Source organism: Cinclus cinclus, chromosome Z, assembly GCF_963662255.1.
Source record: "Cinclus cinclus chromosome Z, bCinCin1.1, whole genome shotgun sequence".
NCBI lineage: Eukaryota > Metazoa > Chordata > Aves > Passeriformes > Cinclidae > Cinclus > Cinclus cinclus.
This window is the reverse complement of record NC_085084.1, coordinates 77,377,768-77,395,861: the sequence shown is the minus strand read 5'-3', so window position 1 is coordinate 77,395,861 and position 18,094 is coordinate 77,377,768. Positions and strand designations below refer to the sequence as shown.

Below are 18,094 nucleotides of genomic sequence, written 5' to 3'. Positions count from 1 at the left end.
TTTTGCCAAGGAAAGAGTATTGCTGGGAGCAGTCTGAGTACCAGCACAAACACTAACATAAAAACTTCAAGTCATGTTGACAAACTGTAGCCAATAACTGAGTGACTATTCTTACCCACCTTTTGAAAGCCCATCTGAGCTGTTAGTTGAAACAATTATCCTGCAAGGCAAATCTATAATTAGCTAAGAACACATCCTCATCTGCAAAAATCAAAAATTTCTCTTTAATACCAGAAAAAAAGTTTATTTTAAGGATTAGTACTCCTAAACATAAGCTATGCAAAGCAAGACAAAGAAATATACCAGTAGGTCTTATAAATAAATGAAAAGATAGCACTTAGTAGAAGTTTTGGAAGAAAAAGTGCTCCACCTCAAAAGACTGGAGTTAGGCAATAGCTGGTCAGCTATTCAGAGCCCAAAAGCATGATGTGGACAAGGGAGTGAACACAGCATGTTTTGCAGTAGTAGAGCATGTTTCAACCATGAAAGTTAAGAATTATAATTACCATTTTTTACAAAAATCCTCTCAGAATATCTTTTTTTTCCCTATTATCACAGTCCCTATTATCCCTATCTAAGAAATGTGCTTCACATTTCAGTATATACTGGTGATTCTCTAGTTTTAACCAAAATCTGCCAGCTACGCTCAATAAACACCCTGTGGACTTGTCCCCTTAATTTCTTCACAAATATTGAAGCTTCTGAGGCAACATGTACCCTTATTCATACAGAAACACCTGGAGGAAAAAAAATATGCAACTTTAACTAGTATTTAGGAAAAAAAAAAAAAAAAGTAAGACAATCACACCAAAATCAAGTCTGATGGACTTCCACCTAGGGCTTCATCTTTCACAAAGCCAGATCAATCTTCAGGGTTGTAAAAAGACTGGTTAGCAAAAACTTAGCCAGCTCCACTGCTGTTTGTGCTGTTTGCACTTGAGTGACTCTGGACAATCAAAGGCAGTGAATGTCCTAAAACATTCAGAGGACTTGACCTTATGTTTTAGACATCAGTACCTACAAGGAATCAAGTTCTGCTCCCTGAACTAATGTAAATCCCATGTGTGCAAGAACCTGCAAGATGTACTAGTTACCAATAGTCATGATTAACTGTACTGAAACTTCAAGGAACGGAGAGACACAAACTGCACATTGTTTTCCAAGTATCATACTCCAGACTATCCAAACCAGAAAACATAAATTAGACCAATGTTGTTGTCATGAATTAAAAAAAAAAAAAACAAAAAAAAAACAACCAAACCAAGACCAGAATAAGAATTCTCTTTGACAACCAGCCATCATGAGGTTCCTGCGAGGAAGAGGCAACAGCAAGTCCACCTTTCAAGTATATTTGTCTGCTGAGAAGCATTTCAAGGAAAGTTTTGGCCTGTCCAAGTATTCTAAGACCTAGAGGGAAAAATACAGGTTGCTGCAGTCTTGAACTGAAGACCCTCACTTCTTGCCCTCTCTCAGGGAAAAGACTTTCTTATGTCTAACCTCTCTAAGAGCCACCAAAGAAGAAGAGATAGCATTCTCATCACTGGCCACACAACATGCTGTCATGAATTGTCAGCTCCCTCAGTACCTCAGGTCAGGGAATATACAAAGACCACAGTGGGTCAGAGGTGGTGCTTGTACACCCATGAAGATAGTAATTTCCTCTTGTGACAGGAGGAAATGAACCTCAGGAAACAAAAGAAAATACAAGCAAAGTAAATAAAATACATGGTACACCTGCTGTTTATTCCACAACTGCTATATCAAGTGATGAAGAATCATTAGTATCACAAATCTCTTCAAACCTGTTTCTCTGAGTTTGGAACAATCACAAAGGAAAAAAGAAAAAGTAAGGCCCTTGGTGTTTTCTCTATTTAAAGTTTTCCTGAGTAGCATCCAGTGGAAGAGCCACCACTATGTCTACAACTTCCAACAATGCAGCAGCTGGCAAAACTACAGCCTGGGCCTCCCCTTGCAACAGACACTCTGACTGAATTATTCTCTGCATTGACCAGGAGGCTTGGAAAAAACATTAACTAGTATTTAGTAAAGGAAAGGATTATTGCAGCCAGGTGAAAAAGAAAACTGAACTAGCAGGCTTTTCAGGGTTGAAAATCATTATCCTCTGCAGCCAGAACCAACACAGCCCTCCTGAAGTCTCTCAAACAAGTAAAGGATAGCTGAGCACACTTGACAAAAAAAAAAAAAAAAAAAAAAAAAAAAAAAAAGCATTACTTGAGTTTTAGTCCCCCTTTGGGACCTAGCTGTATATTCACTTGAAGTTCAATCCATAGCTTGGGCAGAATCCAAACAGTTTGTTCCATTAAAATCAAGTATCAGCTCACATCTAATACCACACAACTGTGAGCAATCACCAGAAATGGCATGCCTGCTCCCCCACTCCTTAACCACAAAATATCACTCCTTTCCTTCAATCAGGCTAATGATCCTGCAGCTGCAGAGGGAGTTGGTTCAGTTGGTTCACCCAGGAGCAAATTAAATCCTCTAAAACAAAACAGTCAGTTCAACAAGCTTATCCAGTGGAAAACTATGTGGCTGTACAACTGCTGAATCTGACAGGAGGGACAGAGATCCAGTTCACGAGGAAAGGGGGAACTAGCTTTTTAGTAGACATGAACCATTACAGCACAGGCAGAAATGTATTTTGTTCCTCTGGGATTCAGGAGAGCATGACTTGATCCTGGTCAAGCCCACTGCGTGAAATGAAATGAAAAAAAAAAACAACAAAAAAAAAACCTGTGGGCATTTTAAAACAAACAAACAAACAACAACAAAAACTACCAGGAGAGTTTTGAAGTATATATTTGAATATATAATTATCTTGCAGAAAAAAGGCTTTTATCACATTTACTGAGAAACATTTCATGTTCAACCTCTTAGATATCTGTTAGCATCCAGTTAGTAACATGTAGTGAAAAGTATGCTTAAAATTTGGAGGTGCTTCTATCCAAAGAAAAGGAGGGTATAATCAACATCAGAACAGCAACACTAACACAGCTTATGTTAACATAAAATACAGTTTTTTCCCCCAGCTACAGAAGTGTATGTTTGCATTCAGCTTCAGGCATTAAAATAGAGATTCAAACTAGTCCAAAGCAACTTATTCACCCATGTAAGTCTTTAATGATTCTGTATACACAAGTAAATAGTCAATGTTTTTGCCAGTCATCTATGGATTTCACTTCTAAAGGAATAACACACTTAAAATATCCACCCATTCCCTATCAAAAGCCCCACCTTGACAAGGTTTGTTTACTCTGCCAGCTCATTAAAACTCACAGCATCCCCTCTGAGGGGGAAAGGAGGAAATTCAGACAAACCCATTGGGGAAAACAGAGCTGGGTTACTTGGAAGTTCTCTGAATGGCTCTCTCCACTAAAAGAATCACAAGGCAAAGCCTCTTCAGACTGCAGTAATTTGAACAGCTTTCCAGCCTGGATGAGCTCTGGGGTCAGCAAGAAGCCCAGGTGGGCTCAGGGCACACACATACACATGTAGGTAAGAAAATAGCTGCAGAGTACCAACAGCACAATTTATAAATGTTCTCTTCAAAGAATACATGAAAGGACATATCAACTAGGCCACACTCTGCTTAAGACATCAATACTGCAACACAAAAAAATAAAAACTTAATTAGCCAAAGCATCTCAGATAAGACTGAAGTACACCATTGAAGCTGGACAGGGTTGATGACCCTCCTGTACTAACTGTGCCTGATTTGTCTCACTGCTCCCCGCTCTTCTTGTGACAGTGTCAGTAGGACACTTCCAGAACACTTAAAGCTTGGACTGTCAGCACACACACCACTTAGGCTTCCAGTTTGTCAATACCACCAACTGTTAAAACAAACAAAAATAAAATTCACTGGATCACCCTGACTTACCACTACACCTTCATAATCAACAGCTACCTGTACTCAAGATGAGTAATGCATGCAACCAAAAAAAAAAATAAAAATGTTAAATAACAAATGAAAACTTTTAAACCAACTTACTAGGAAAACTAATCCAAAAAAATCTGTTTCAGAAAAAATTAAAAAAAACAGGGAAATACAAGTACTGGGAACTCCTGGCTTTGGCTGTTAAATAGTAGAAATGCATACTTTAGTAACCTGCTCTGATAAAACAGTCCATACCTGAACAGCCACTACAAGGAATTGCCGTTTCCACAGAAAAACAAACCGAGCAATAAGATTCAAGTAGAAACCCAGGCACTCCAAATGACACCAAGAACAAGGTAACACCTGCCAGGACAATACCCAGCAGGGGGAATTCTCTTGGAGCAGGGAGCTCAGAAACAAGGTATCACACAGGAAGCAGCAGTGCACATCAGACATCTCACTGCCAGATCATGAATACACTCCTTGAACAAGCCCTAGCCCCCCAAATCATCACCAAAACACTCTCTCCTGGAACACTTTACAAAGGAATTATTTGAATAGAAACAGATACAAGCAAGAGGACTAAAAATAGCAGAGCAAGAGCAGAGATATTCTCATACTTGCAGAAATACACTCAAAGGCATTAAAAAAAAAGAAAAAGGCTCCTATTTAATTTCACACTAGAAATGACAATGAGGGACAAAGTAGAAAGCGCCACCACACAGAAGTTTTGGATGGCAGGATTAATTCAGAGTTACACCACTCATCAGATCACATTACAACACTCACAGAAAAAAGAAAAAGCAAAAAAATAATCAAGCTGAAATTACAAGTCACGTGTGATGAGCTATATGGAAGGAAATTCACTCTGTAATCAGTAAGGCTGTATCTATACAATGTGACAGCAGATTTTGATTTTAGCTTCAGTTTTGCTAGCAACACCGAACAGCTCAGTATCCTTCCCACAGTTATACAGAGCCCAACCCCTGAACCAGACAGCAAGGGAAGACCACCAGCACAAATCACTCCTTGTGATACATGCATATATTCAGAACACCAAAGAAAGCTAGGTGTCTTGCAGAAAAACACTTCTAGATAAAGCAAAACATTTCAGAACATCTTTCTGTACTTTTGTCCCAGATTATAATATTTCTCAAGATTAATTTTAGGCAGGCATATCCACCAAAATAAAAAAGGGGGTTTTTTTGGTTGTTGTTGTTGTTGGTTTTGTTTGTTTTTCTGGTGTTTTGTTTTGTGTTTGTTTTTTGTTGCTGTTTGTTTGTTTGGGGTTTTTTTGCATTGACATACATGACCGTGAAACTAAAGTTTTAGAAGTAGGGAAAGAAATAATTGCATGTAAGGCAGTGTTGACAATTTCCTTTCTTCGTAATCATTGTACATAACAACTTGATGAAAACTATCAGCCATTTGGCTCAGTTTAGCATTTCAAAGTTAAACACTGTGAGAAGTGGGCAAAATCCTTTTACAAACTTACTGTCCGGTGCTCAGAAACAAATGAAACAGCACCAGGAACTGAAAGCCATCAAAGATCACTTCCACTTCTCTGCCACCTCTGGATTGTTCTTTCCACAGTCACAATAATTTTTACCATTTAGTTTAGCTTTAAACAAGCAGGTTTGACAAGCTTCCTCTATGCTACTCCTCATGTTAACTTGCTTCAGTCAGAAAACTTGATTTTACCCCAAGCTTTCCCACCTGATTTTGAGCATTTCTTTCCTCACAATCACAGCTTCTCAAATTGGTGTAATGTGTAAATTCAGTTAATCCATCATTCTAGAATTCATGTGAGGTCAGGTCTACCTCATGTGCACCAAAATGATACCAAACATGAAAGAGATGAAGGAGTAACTGTCTTTACAACCTAAAACTTAAAAAATGATAGAAAGGAGCAGGCAAATAAAAAGCCCTCTCTGCAGAATTCAATCTAACAGCAGGAATACAGTCATGCAGGTTGTTCTCACCTAGAAGTTAAATCAAAATGAAAATAATTTCTCATTTCTTAGTTTCTTAAATTTTCTGAGGAAGATACCAAAGAGACAAAGTGCTCACATAAGGCATCAAATCACCCACAATTTTACTGCACTTCATACAGTATTTACTTTTTCTCTAAACATAGATGGGGTGGAAAATGACCTGTAAGCTTTTCTAAGACCCATAGCCACCATTCCAGCTCCATCTGTACCTTTTTCTGCAAATCTGGTCTGACTTAAATGTTATTTGTGTTTTCTGTCTCCAGTAGGATGTTGTCACTTCTTTCCAAGCCAAACTAGCCCACAATAAAATTCACAAAAGGGCAAGAGAAATATTTTCTTTTTAAATTCACAAAATCTGAACAAGTATATAAAGCTTTTCTTCAAAACTTCCTTTGTATCATTAAGCCATTAAAAATTCCTTTTCATATTAACGTATTCCCTTATCTTCATAAAGTTAACATTCCTTTTCAACATACTTTTGTAGTCTGAGTTAGTTGAGTACAGCACAGTAATGAATCACAGCCCCCAATTTCACACAGGTATGCCGAGTTCATACACTGTGCAAGGTAATATTAAAATGCCTAAGTATAAAATGTGTTTTTTAAAACATTCCAAGATAGTAGTGATCTGTCCATTTTACCACTGAAAGTCTGAAAGACCAAGAACTCTCCTGCAAGATTAAGGCACTCACTTCTGAAATAAAATGGAGTTGTACTCCATACACATCTTAGCCCCTGAAACATCTTATTTATACAAACTGTACACCTCACCCTCAGTACACACATGAATTCTGAGACTGCACCTGGAATACACTAACTGCTGAATGTGCTAACTGCAGTGTTCAACTCTAGGAACAGCAATAAAACATTACAGGTACTAGCTATAGAGAGCATACTGCACCTATAAAAACTTCCCTAAAAAAACAGTTTGACAACAACAATCTTGAAAACCATTTTAGAAGATGTGTTGTAAACATCAGTTTTCTCCAAGCAAACTAGAAAGCTGTAAATACACCAAAATCAAGTGAAGGATAAGCAAGGAATAACCAAGATAAAATATCACAAGTTCTAAAAATTCCATTACAAACTTAAGCAACAGCTTTTTAAACACAGTAATAATTTTCAGTAATTTATAGAGCCCTGTTTAAAAACTCTAGCACAGGAGGGGGCTGTTAAGCACACTTGCTGAAGAAGCCAACATGACACTGTAAATAAATCCAGAAACCAATGGTAGGCAAGTTTAAAATGCAGAACAGTATGATGCCTTAAATGTGTTCTCAATTTAACACAAGACTGTTTTTTCAAGTTCAATGAGTACACAGTCCAAAATACGTTTTTTTGAAAACTAGTAAGAACCTGAATCAGTAAAGTGAAAATAAAGATTTAAAAGGAAGAATGAAAAAGTACAAGAGACAGCAGTCACCCAAAACTGCAATCAGTAGAAAGTAAATGGCTAAAAGCCTGCTAATTGTCTCACTTCAGAACATTGAAATTTGCCATTCTGCAGGGCTTTAGGATAGTTTATTTGAACATATACAAGCCTCATCTAAGCTGGTACTGTCCTTTTGGTTCCTCCAGTTTGTGATGTCTAATATTAGAAAAACTATACTTACTGACCTTGTTGCTATGCTCTAAAACTCAAAGGAAGGTGTTAGAATGACCTTAGTTATGATATTCAAAAGAACACTGCCCTGAAGTCTGAGTTTTTGAGATTTGTTGGAAGATACTGTGAGCTCACAGCTACATTGTAGGAATTTCTGTGCAGGATCAAATGCAAAGAACAGATAGAATGGGATAAAACAATTCTCAATACACTGCATTTAAACATCATGGAGTACACAAAAAACTGCTGAAAACAGGAACTTGAAAGTGTAGAATTTTTATGTCCATTTATTCATGAAAGTCCATTTGAAGAGTTACAAATACCTCCAACAAAAACATTATGGGCTCCTTTTAGATTTTATTTTGCCAGAAAAAAAAGAACATAAAAGGAAGGAAAAAGCATGTTGAAATTAATTATCTCATTCTAAGAGCCAGAAACATAACTTCCCTTAAAACCATTCTAAAATCTGAAATGTTGTATATAGAACAAATAAAACCCAGAAAATTCCTAGCACACACAGCACCAAAAGCAAGGCCTTCCATATCTGAGATTATGTTACACTTTTATATATATTCTAATATGCAAGTACATTTGAGAACACAAACCTTTGACTGATTTATCAGTTCCTACCAAAATCAAATGAGGAATAAAACAGAGATCAAGGAATGCAGCGATAATAAATAAGAAGAAAAACTAGGATGAACGTTGTTGAATGAAAATTAAAAAAAAAAAAAAATCACTCTTACAAATTAATGTGAACACATTAAAGGCTATAATTTTACTCAGAGGCAACTACAATTCAATTAATGTTTATCTGGAACTCATTTGTTAGCAAACATTTTACTATGACTGAAATGCAAGTTGTTGAACGGTCAGAAGTACACTGATGTCAAACTAAAATTCTCGCTTTACAAACAAGCATTTCTTTAGCTGCACTCCTCTAGAACTTTAGCAAGATATTCAATTGCTGTCAAAGAATTGAAAGTATAAGTTCCAGAAACATGCAATAGTGTTTTGGTTAACCTTAAGCCTCTTGGAGCTGCAATGTTTTGAATGTAATACAGCTGGAAAACATTCCCATAATCTTCTTCAAGATGAGCTTTTGCAGTGCTTTTTTCTTTTAAACTCATCTGAAGCTTAATAGAGATCCTATTTTTTTTTTTAAAGTTAAACTGAGAGGATATTTCCATTTTTCTAAAATTAGAAATTTGGGTGATTTAAAAAAATTTATATATAAAACTTCTGAAAAAGAGAAATGGAGAATACATATTATAGGTCAGTGTTTCAACAAGCTTTGATACATACCTGACACTCAATGCTTGGGAGGTCAATGCACACCAAGTCCTGGGAGAACTAAACATATCACTTCCTCCCAGCTGCTCTTTAAGACTTCAGGAAAGCAGAGCCCTAGACCTCTCTAGCCATAAACACCATACCAGTATAAAATACAACAGAGTTATAATGTCCAAATATGCATTGAGATTAAACTAGCATCCTGTGAAGCTCTATTTTCAGGCTTTGCCATGTTTCCATAATAGTGTCATTAGGTTTTAACTAAGAAAATCAACAATGTTCATATATACATTTTAGCAAAGTTTAACACAGTGTTTGACCTATGCTTACATGAAGTCACTTCACCTACCAGAGAACTTGAGAAGTGAAGTTAAGATTTTTCAGGAAATGTAAAGAGGTGGTAATGTTCTTATTTTACTCAACAGAATGACTAAGTGAATCTACCAAAAGAACTAACTTTCCTCAGAATTACTGAGTGCCAGAAGAGATAGCTTATCCCTTTCAACATTTTTGTTTTAGAAAATAAAAAAAATTATCTTAAAAAAACTTTCAGCCTTTCCAGCATATCTGCTCATATATAAACTTCTGGAGAATACAGCAAATTGTCAGTGCTGCACCACACATAGCCATAAATACAGAACAAAAACACATTTGTAGGAATACCAAAAGTAAGATGCAAAACAACCTCACAGCTTTGCAGTCAGCATTACCAGAGACACAGCCACTACACACTAACAGCAACACCATTTCAAAGGACTGAAACATAGTGTCAAGTAATTCATCGGCAGATATAACAGCCAAAAGGGATGTTGAGAACAGACACCCCTTTCTCTCCCCCAAGTACTCCACCACGGCTGATCATTCCTGGTTTTATTTCATTACTCACTTTTATAAAAGCAGGAATTTGGTTTGTTTGTTAAGACACACCTAATGTTCCCCAGCATTACTGATTCTGCTTATATGAACCAGACTCCAAATAATCTGAACAAACAAATCAAAGTAGTAACCTGTCCTATCAAGACCAAGAATACCAAACTCTCCCCGCTTCTTCCCCCATCCAAAACCTGTCTCCTAACTAGCCCCAAGCCACATCCTATTCCTGCTCCTCCACAAGCAACTCACTCTGTCCTTCTTCCTCTACACACTACCTTAGAACCTGTCTGTTAAGTAAAGTATCATCAAAAGTTCATGCTAACAACTGATCCTAACTTTTCTCCAGTACTGTAAAGCAACTGGAAAAGGAGGAAGGGTTATATGTCAGCTTTTCAATCAGGGTCTGTCAATAAAAGGGACCTACAACCATAAAACCAGTTCCTGGCCCCTCACCACTCCTAAACAAAGTCTCAAGAAGAAAAATGACGCTGACTCCAGTTTCTCAACTCTTTCATTTGTTTTCCCCTACATTCAGTTCCAGCTCCAAACAGCTACCTGCGTTTTTGCTGGGTAGAAAGGCCTTTAGTTACCACAGTCTGGCTAAAATGTTCAAAATCACCTTGTCTTTGCCTGAAAGGCAAGATGCCTCAGTCAATATGTTTTTGTGTTCAATTTTTACTTAAGTACTAAAATAAACTGAAAAGGGATGGTTCTGCAGTTTCTTGCATTATGTTTTATCATATTTTATAGTGGGTGAACAATTTCATAATTAATGAAATACTTGAACATCTTCTCTTGATCAGTTATTTTAATGGATTTGTTTCTTGAGAACAATATAAAAGCTATACATTCTTGCTTCTCTCTCTCTCATGGCCAAAGTTCTCAAAAGCACTCCCCAGAACTAGCAAGGGAGTGAAGTCATTCAAATATTTGGGGTAGGTTTCCTAGCAGAAAGTACACCTCAGTGATATTTCACTTTGGATGACTGTTCTACAAGAGTCATCCTAGCACTTCCCAGACTCAATAACCCTAACTATGAAAGTAATTTTAACCATCTAACTTTATATGAACCTTTCTCTACAGATGTAGAGGTCTTGGGGTTTGGGGGGAAGGCATCTGGACTTCCGAGAGTACGTAAACTAGGCTGGTCCAATTCACTTCTAATTTAGAGCTCATATAATTATGCAAAGTCTGGGCTTTAGCTTCATTAAAAAGTACTTTTAAAAATAATTTTGATGCACACAGCTTCAAAAAATGGATGGCTCAATACACAATAAGAATCTCAGTCTAACCTCTCCTAAATGATGTATTGTACTTTAAGTCATCACGCACAACCCATGCAATTCCTACATAGAACAGACAAAGGACCTGGGCAATTTCATCACTACCAGACAGTCAGGTGTTCAACCTGTTTCTTCTCTCACAGGCTGCTGAATTATTGTTCAATTGCTTTCAATTCAGCTAGAACCAGGACAGTCAATTACTCCTCATTTGCAATCACAGAAACCATTCAAATTTGAAATATGCCTCTTACTGTATTTTCAGAGTACTTTCTCTAAACCAACCCATTTCTTGACCAACCAAGAGTCATGAATTATAGTGAATACCACACCACCCATCCTAAATGCTTAATCCATCTCTTTCTCAAAGGCCAGTAAGGACATATGAGTTGAGTTTGCCTGAAGGACTACAGATATGACTATATCAAGTAGCTGAAAAAAAAGCCTGAGGGGGGATGTGGTGCCTCACCAATATGTCTAAGTACCTGAAGGAAAGGTACAGACAAAGCCAGGCTATTTTCAGCCAATGGGCTGAAACAGGAGGCTCCCTAGGAACAACAGGAAACACTTTTGTGCCCTGAGGGTAAGCAAGCACTGGCACAGCCCAGGTTGCCCAGTGAGGTGACTGAGTCTCCACTGGAGATATTCAAAACACATTCAGACACAGTCCTGGGCTACCTGCTGTAATGGCCCTGCCTGAGCAAATGGAGACTAGAACATCACCAGAAGTCCCTGTCAGCCTAGGGCAGCCTATGATGAAGTGAAGTAAAAAGGAAATAAAGTCCTTTAAACAGAAAAGCTGTTATCAAAAACACCCCACAAGCTTCATTAGAGACAACTCTTAAGCTCTAGCACTTATGCTCCAACAGTAAGATAGAGAAAATCAAAGGAATCTTCAATTAAATCAGAAGTAGGCTAAAACTCCTTGGGACAAAATCCAGAAACATACATTACTACACCAACAAATAAAATGGTAAAGAACAAAAAGTGGAGTACAGGTATGAAGTTGAAATGAGTTTTATACTTGCAGTCATAACAGAGAACTATTCAAAAGAGATAACAAGTGACTTTGTCTAAGATGTAAAGAAGAGTTCCTGGGCATTGCTGCTAATCTGGACATCAAGAAACAGCAAAGAAACCCAACAGGTTGAAGACATGTATCAGAAAATGTTTTCACAAACACTTAGGAAAAAACAAACACTTTTACATATTCATTAACTTAATTTCACCAACCTCATAAGTCTATTCCAATCTTGCTCTACAACAAACTTCAGACAGCTACCCATTGGCAATTGTCCCATTTCAAAACATTCAGAAATTAATTCAGTGGCTAATAAAAGAAAGTGAAGCATAAAACCAGGAAGTGCAGTACTGTTCCTCCTCATCACACTTAGTCACCCGACGTTAACATCACTAACTCAGGTCTCTCTTATGTCAGACTCAAAAATGGATCACAAGTCAGTGATCTCCGGAACGTGTGACTGAAAGCTGAAATAAAAGCAGACACCCACCCCTTGAAGCACAATCCATCAAATGCATGGACCAGATTTTCTTTAATACAATATACTACATACAGCCCAACAGCAATGCAAGATTTGGCACCAGGATTCCTTTCAAATTCCTGTTGCTGACACTGTGTGTAAGACAACATAAGATTCTGAAAATCAAAGAAGAACAGAAGAAAAAATAAATCAGCAATAGCTTTCAAACATGGAAAAACATAGATAATGAAACAGTACAAACCCAAGTGGTGAGGATAAAATAGCCATGATTCAGTTATCATTTAAAAACAAACTGGAACAGGAAGCAAAAAGGTTTCTGAAGCCATATACTTCATTCCATATTACTATACATCCATCACCCTCAAACCACTAAACAAAACAAATTGAGCAGAAACAAATACTGTGTTTTCCTTGCTCAAAAGCCATCTCAATACGGTCTCTAAATTATCATCCTACTTCCAGAAATACTACTTTAGTCGTAAGAAATACGAATGAAATGTTCTAGATTAAACCAATGCTAGATACAATAAAACGGCACAAAGACTTCCTCTCTCCAAAGCTAACAATTAAAAATGTTTAGGAACGTGGTTGCAAGTAGTGAACTCAAATCCTACACCTTCAACCACAGGGCCACTTAACAGACTGAGGTAAGCATTCTTCCCCCCACTAAAACAGTTTTAAAAAGTGCAGCCTGATGATTCAAATCTGGAGGTTAACAAAGTATTTGTGTTTCCTTCATTTAATCATAGATTCACATACTGAATGATTCTGCAACACAAATTCCATTGAACCTGCATCTTCTACAGCAATAAACTGTTATTTCCTGTAGCAGAAAAACAAAACCATAAAGTTCACCATAGAAGTATTACTTCAGGTAAACCTTAAGTCTCAAGAAAGATCAATGCTCTCTCAACACAGGAAACATTTAATTGCTTTTAATGCAAAATGCTACACTCAGCCAGGTTAAGGACTCCTCCAAGCTCATCTGTTGGGAGACTAATTTGAGAAGCCTGGGGAGAGAGGGGCAAAAAGCTTGACAATTTTACCTTCAAAAGAAGCTACATTATTGTGCAGGTTCCACAAAGACAAGTGGACATAAAATAACTTGAATTTCAGTAGTATTCAGAATAGAAACAACCCCATCTAAGAGAGCTGCACAAAGTTGTTAACGTAACCTATTTTACAGGTTTTACAATCTAAAGAGACCATAAGTAAAACAATATGCTCAGCAAAATATTTATGATGTAGTAAAAGCAGGCTGAGCAAGCCATGAGATCTCAGGCATCAGACCATACCACCTCTAAACTGCCTGTCTTCAGTCCCTGTTTACTCCTTGAAGCATTGAGAACTAATGGGGAGAGGAGGGCTGAGGGTACCACACCTGTGGAAGGAACAGCCTTGCAGGAGCCCCAGGCAGATGGAAAGTTCCAACAGACTCCCAGTGCAGATGGCCAAAATCAAAGAGTGCGGACTTTCATGTTAGAGCAAAACAGACAAACCCTTTGTACAGTTTTTGTAAAATGTGAACCTGAAGTAATTGCAAAGGAGGCATTTCACAACCTTTCATCCCAGCTCTCACTTTAATCAATGTAACCTGTTTAGGGAAGTTATATGAAAAACAGTGCAAGTCCAAACTAGGTCTCCTCTGAAAATCACAGAGGACTCAATGGGCTACAAGTAAACAGACTGTATCAAAAATAAACCTAAAATTCACCAAAAAGTCTAGCAGAATAACAACACTACAATGGGTATCAATTGTATTTCCTCTAGCACCTTCCATTCAATAATTCTGAAGCCTAAAAACACAACACAGTTTCTCTAATCTGTATTTTACAAAGGGGACTAGTCACTTGGCTTCCCTTTCAGCAAGCTCATACAAGGCTGTTGCAAAGCACTGAACACGGGTCTTCAGAGTACTGCCCATGTGCTTCAAACAAGTAAGAAACAAAGATGAATAAAAAGATTCACAACAGATGCAAAGTTTTACTCCTAGTCTTTCATAAAGTACCTATTCTAAGTACAGGTACTAAATGTGAGTGAAACTGCAAGTAAACATTACTACTAATAGTAAGACTCTCAGTGATGATTATTAAAAGAGCATTAGCAGTATATGACACATACACATTTCAAGCACTGTTCACCAGCATGCTACTCTGCTATGACCAATATCAACAGGACAACACCAGCAACAAAAAGCATACAAAAAAAATAGCAATTTACAAGGAAATTAATACCTAAAATAAAAGTTCATGGAAGAAATACAGAGCACCAACAATCAACTTCTAGGTCCTAGAACTACAGCTCCAAAAAAAAGAAGAGCCAAACAAACAGAAGCTTAAAAATAACATCTTCTGGTAACAGACAAGTTTGTTTTGTTGGGTTTTCCCCTATCTTCCTTAGATTTTAGCGGCAAGTCTGTAGATTCCACATCCCCTCAAATGATCAAACCATTTTGCAAGTCATGGCACCAGGAGCTTTATGGAGGATGGGCCAAAACAACTCAAGTCAAAATTTCAGAAATGTCACACTTTTTCTTACTATAGACAGTTTTCAAAATCAATACTGATAAAACTACAACTAGAACAAAGTAGAACAAAGCTTGTCCAATTCTCACTCCTCCCCACCTCCAAGATTACCAAGATGGTTGAGGTTATAAACACAGAAGCCAGCTCATTTTCAGGAGTCACACAACATCATTAATCCTGCAGTGATTTAGCCTTTCTTGCTTTAGAGTTACCTAGTATAAGGTTAAAAATAAATTCTTTAAACAAGTTAGGTCAAACCACCACACAGTGATTGGGTCCAGGTATAAATAGTGAGTCAGTCAGGTAGGAATCTAAACACAGATTCCATTAGAGAATGTGATACAACCAAGGGAATTGCTAAAAGGGCCTGGTAAATATTAAGGGAGTAAAAACCAGGAGGCTGAGCTCTTGCCATTTTTTGTGAAGGGCTCTGTCTCAATGGCAAGTCCTCCCCTTCCCTCACATCCAGCTCCAATTTCTCTATTTGGAAAAAAACAGCTGCTCTCAGGCCAGGACAGCCCCTCTTATTCCCCTTCCATAACTATCTATCCTTCACACAGCTCCATAGCACACCCTGAGTTTCTGCTCCACAAGACATCCTACTCCTCTGAACACCCCTGTGTGCTCTGCACATCCACACTCCTGTGCTAACACACTTACAAGAGAAAAGCAAACCAGTCCACCCTGCTCCCAGGTGGCACCCAACAGCAGCGCAGACATTCCAGCACAAGCTTTTAAACCTATTCCACATCAGAGAGTTCAGACCCTTGCCATTAGACTCAAACATCCACCAGGTCCTTTCTACATCCACCATCTTGCAAAGGAATGCCTACCTTCACTTCCCTGTTGCAATTTTCTTCAGCAACAGGAGAAAACACAGAAGAGCATTTTTTTGTTGTTGTTTTTAAAGGCGGCATAAGTCAGACCAATAGCGAAGCCCTGCTGTGACACCCAATTCCAAACAACCACGTACAGCCGATGGCAAGGAAGGACTAAGGTAGAGAAGGTTAACAGAGAGAACGGTTCATTCATTGTCATGTCCTCAAATAACCCACTGCAGTTGCTGAGATGTTATTGTCTGTAGCTGTGACCCCCCCCACCATCAGCGAGGGAATACCCGGGAAGGGGATGAGCAACAACATGGAAGTAAAGCCCTGCGTAAGTCACTGATCGATACTTCATCATTCACTTGTTCGCTTCTCGAGCTGCCACCTCCACTCTGGCCTGACTCCTGCCGCCAGCCCCAGTCTTCATTTGCGGGGTCCAGCTTTCCTCACATCCCCCCGAGCCGGAGGCACCAACCCTCCCGAGGGAAACCCTCGGTGTAGGAGACGAGCACCTCCAAGATGAGATGAGAACCCCTCCTAGAAGGTGGGCCCCCTCCCGCGGATGTCAGGGGCGCAGAGAGAACCCACCTCTCCCGGGGCCAAGCGGGCCCCCCCTCCCCAGCCAGGTGGGCGCTGCCCGCACCCGCGGCCCTGCTGAGCGGGAGAGGAGGGGGGCGGAGGGGGGGACGGCGATCTAGGCCAGGGCGAAGCTTCCCCAGGGCGGCCGCCACGGAAAGTAGGGCAAAGCCGCGTCCCCCCGCAACCCGACGGCGGGCGGCCCGAGCGGACACCGACCGACCCGCGCACCGAGGGACCGCCGTCGGGACAAAGCGGGGCCGGGCCCGCGGGGCCTCGGGGGCGGCTGAGGGGGGCGGGGGCAGAAGCGGCCGCGCGCGGGGACCGTTAGCCGGCGACGGGTGAAGGGGCCACGCGCGCCCCCCGCGCGCACCGTACCTGCCCAGTGCGCTCACAAAGCGGCGGCGGCGGCGCCCGCGACCGTCACGTGACCTCCCTTCCTCCTCCTCCTCCGCCTCCTCCACGCGCGCGCGGGGTCGTTTTTTCCCCCCACGTGACGCGACGCGACGCGGTCGCGCGCAGCCCCGCCCCGCGCCCCTCACGCACCGCCAGCGCGCGCCCATCCACCGGCCCCTTCTTCCGCCTCTGCCTCCCGTCCCCTACCGGTGACCGCGTGAGCGGCGCGCGCGGCGGGGAAAGCCCGCCCCTTCCTCTCGCCCTCACGTGACCGGGGCGCCGTCCCTTTGTCGGCGCGCGCTGCGCCCGCGGGCGCGTGAGGGCCCCCGGAGGGGACAACTCCCCCTATTCCCCCCGCCCCCACTCCCGGGGACCGTGTGAGGGATCCCCTGACAAAGCCCGGTAAAGGACACCCAGAGGTTCGCCCTGCACGGGCCGCGGGAGTTACCCCACGAGTGATCTCCCGCGTAGCTCCCAGTGAGATTCCCCTGAGGAACACTCTCAGGGACGGTGTGAGAGACACCGTGTAAGGGACACCCTGAGAAGCCCCCGTGAGAGATGCCATGAGGGGGCCCTGTGAGGGACCTCTGTGGCTTTAGGAACAGGGCATTTTGGAACCAATTCTGCACTTACATTAGTGTAAACGTCTCCTCCTCTTGCGAGGCTGGACGCAGAGAGGCACCCTGTTGACGTTGGAAAAATCCAGGACAAAACATAGCTGCACTACAGGCAAAGAAGGTCAAGTAAAGTGGTGTGGATTAATGACGACCAGGGAGGGGTTGGTACAGCAGAAGTGTGCTAGAGAACTTGGTGCAGCTTCTGGCAGCCTAAAATCAATGATGATGGGACAGATGGCAAGAAAGGATAGTCAATAATGCTTGACTCCCTGAGATGACGAGTTTTGGATGGTGAGTAAGGAGAGAGGGAAAAAAAAAAGCTTTTTCCATTTAGGCTTTTTCCTGCAGTGAATTCTTTCCATTGTGTACAGCACCTCTGGTTGCCCAAAATGCAGTGGTCCTTACCCTCTGGGTATCATTTCAAGGCCTGGCATGTTAAAGCCAGGCTTACTTGCCTTGTGTGAAAATTGGTCCCTGCTTGGTGCTGAGCAGGCAGGGATGGTGAAGGTGATGTTTAGACTGTTCAGCCCCTGGTGCCACCAGTGATGATGTCCCATGGTCCTTGACCTTTGCTGTGGTCTGACATTCTTTACTGCTGTTTGCTTACCCTCTGTCCCTTGAGCCCATATTCTCCATGTAAGTAGAAAGGGCATGAAATCTGATTTTACCCTAAACAGTATCTGAAAATTAATCAGTGTTTTTCATGCTTCT

General features: G+C 40.6%; 1 protein-coding gene across 1 annotated transcript in view; it reads right to left on the bottom strand.

Moving 5' to 3' along the window:
- The window catches only part of UBAP2 (ubiquitin associated protein 2), a 148,735-nt gene extending 131,947 nt beyond the window's left edge, over window positions 1-16,788 (bottom strand). The window contains exon 1 of the mRNA XM_062514000.1: window positions 16,749-16,788. The gene's annotated coding sequence lies outside the window, so the exon portion shown is untranslated. The remainder of the gene's footprint in view (window positions 1-16,748) is intronic.
- Window positions 16,789-18,094: the final 1,306 nt, after the last annotated feature.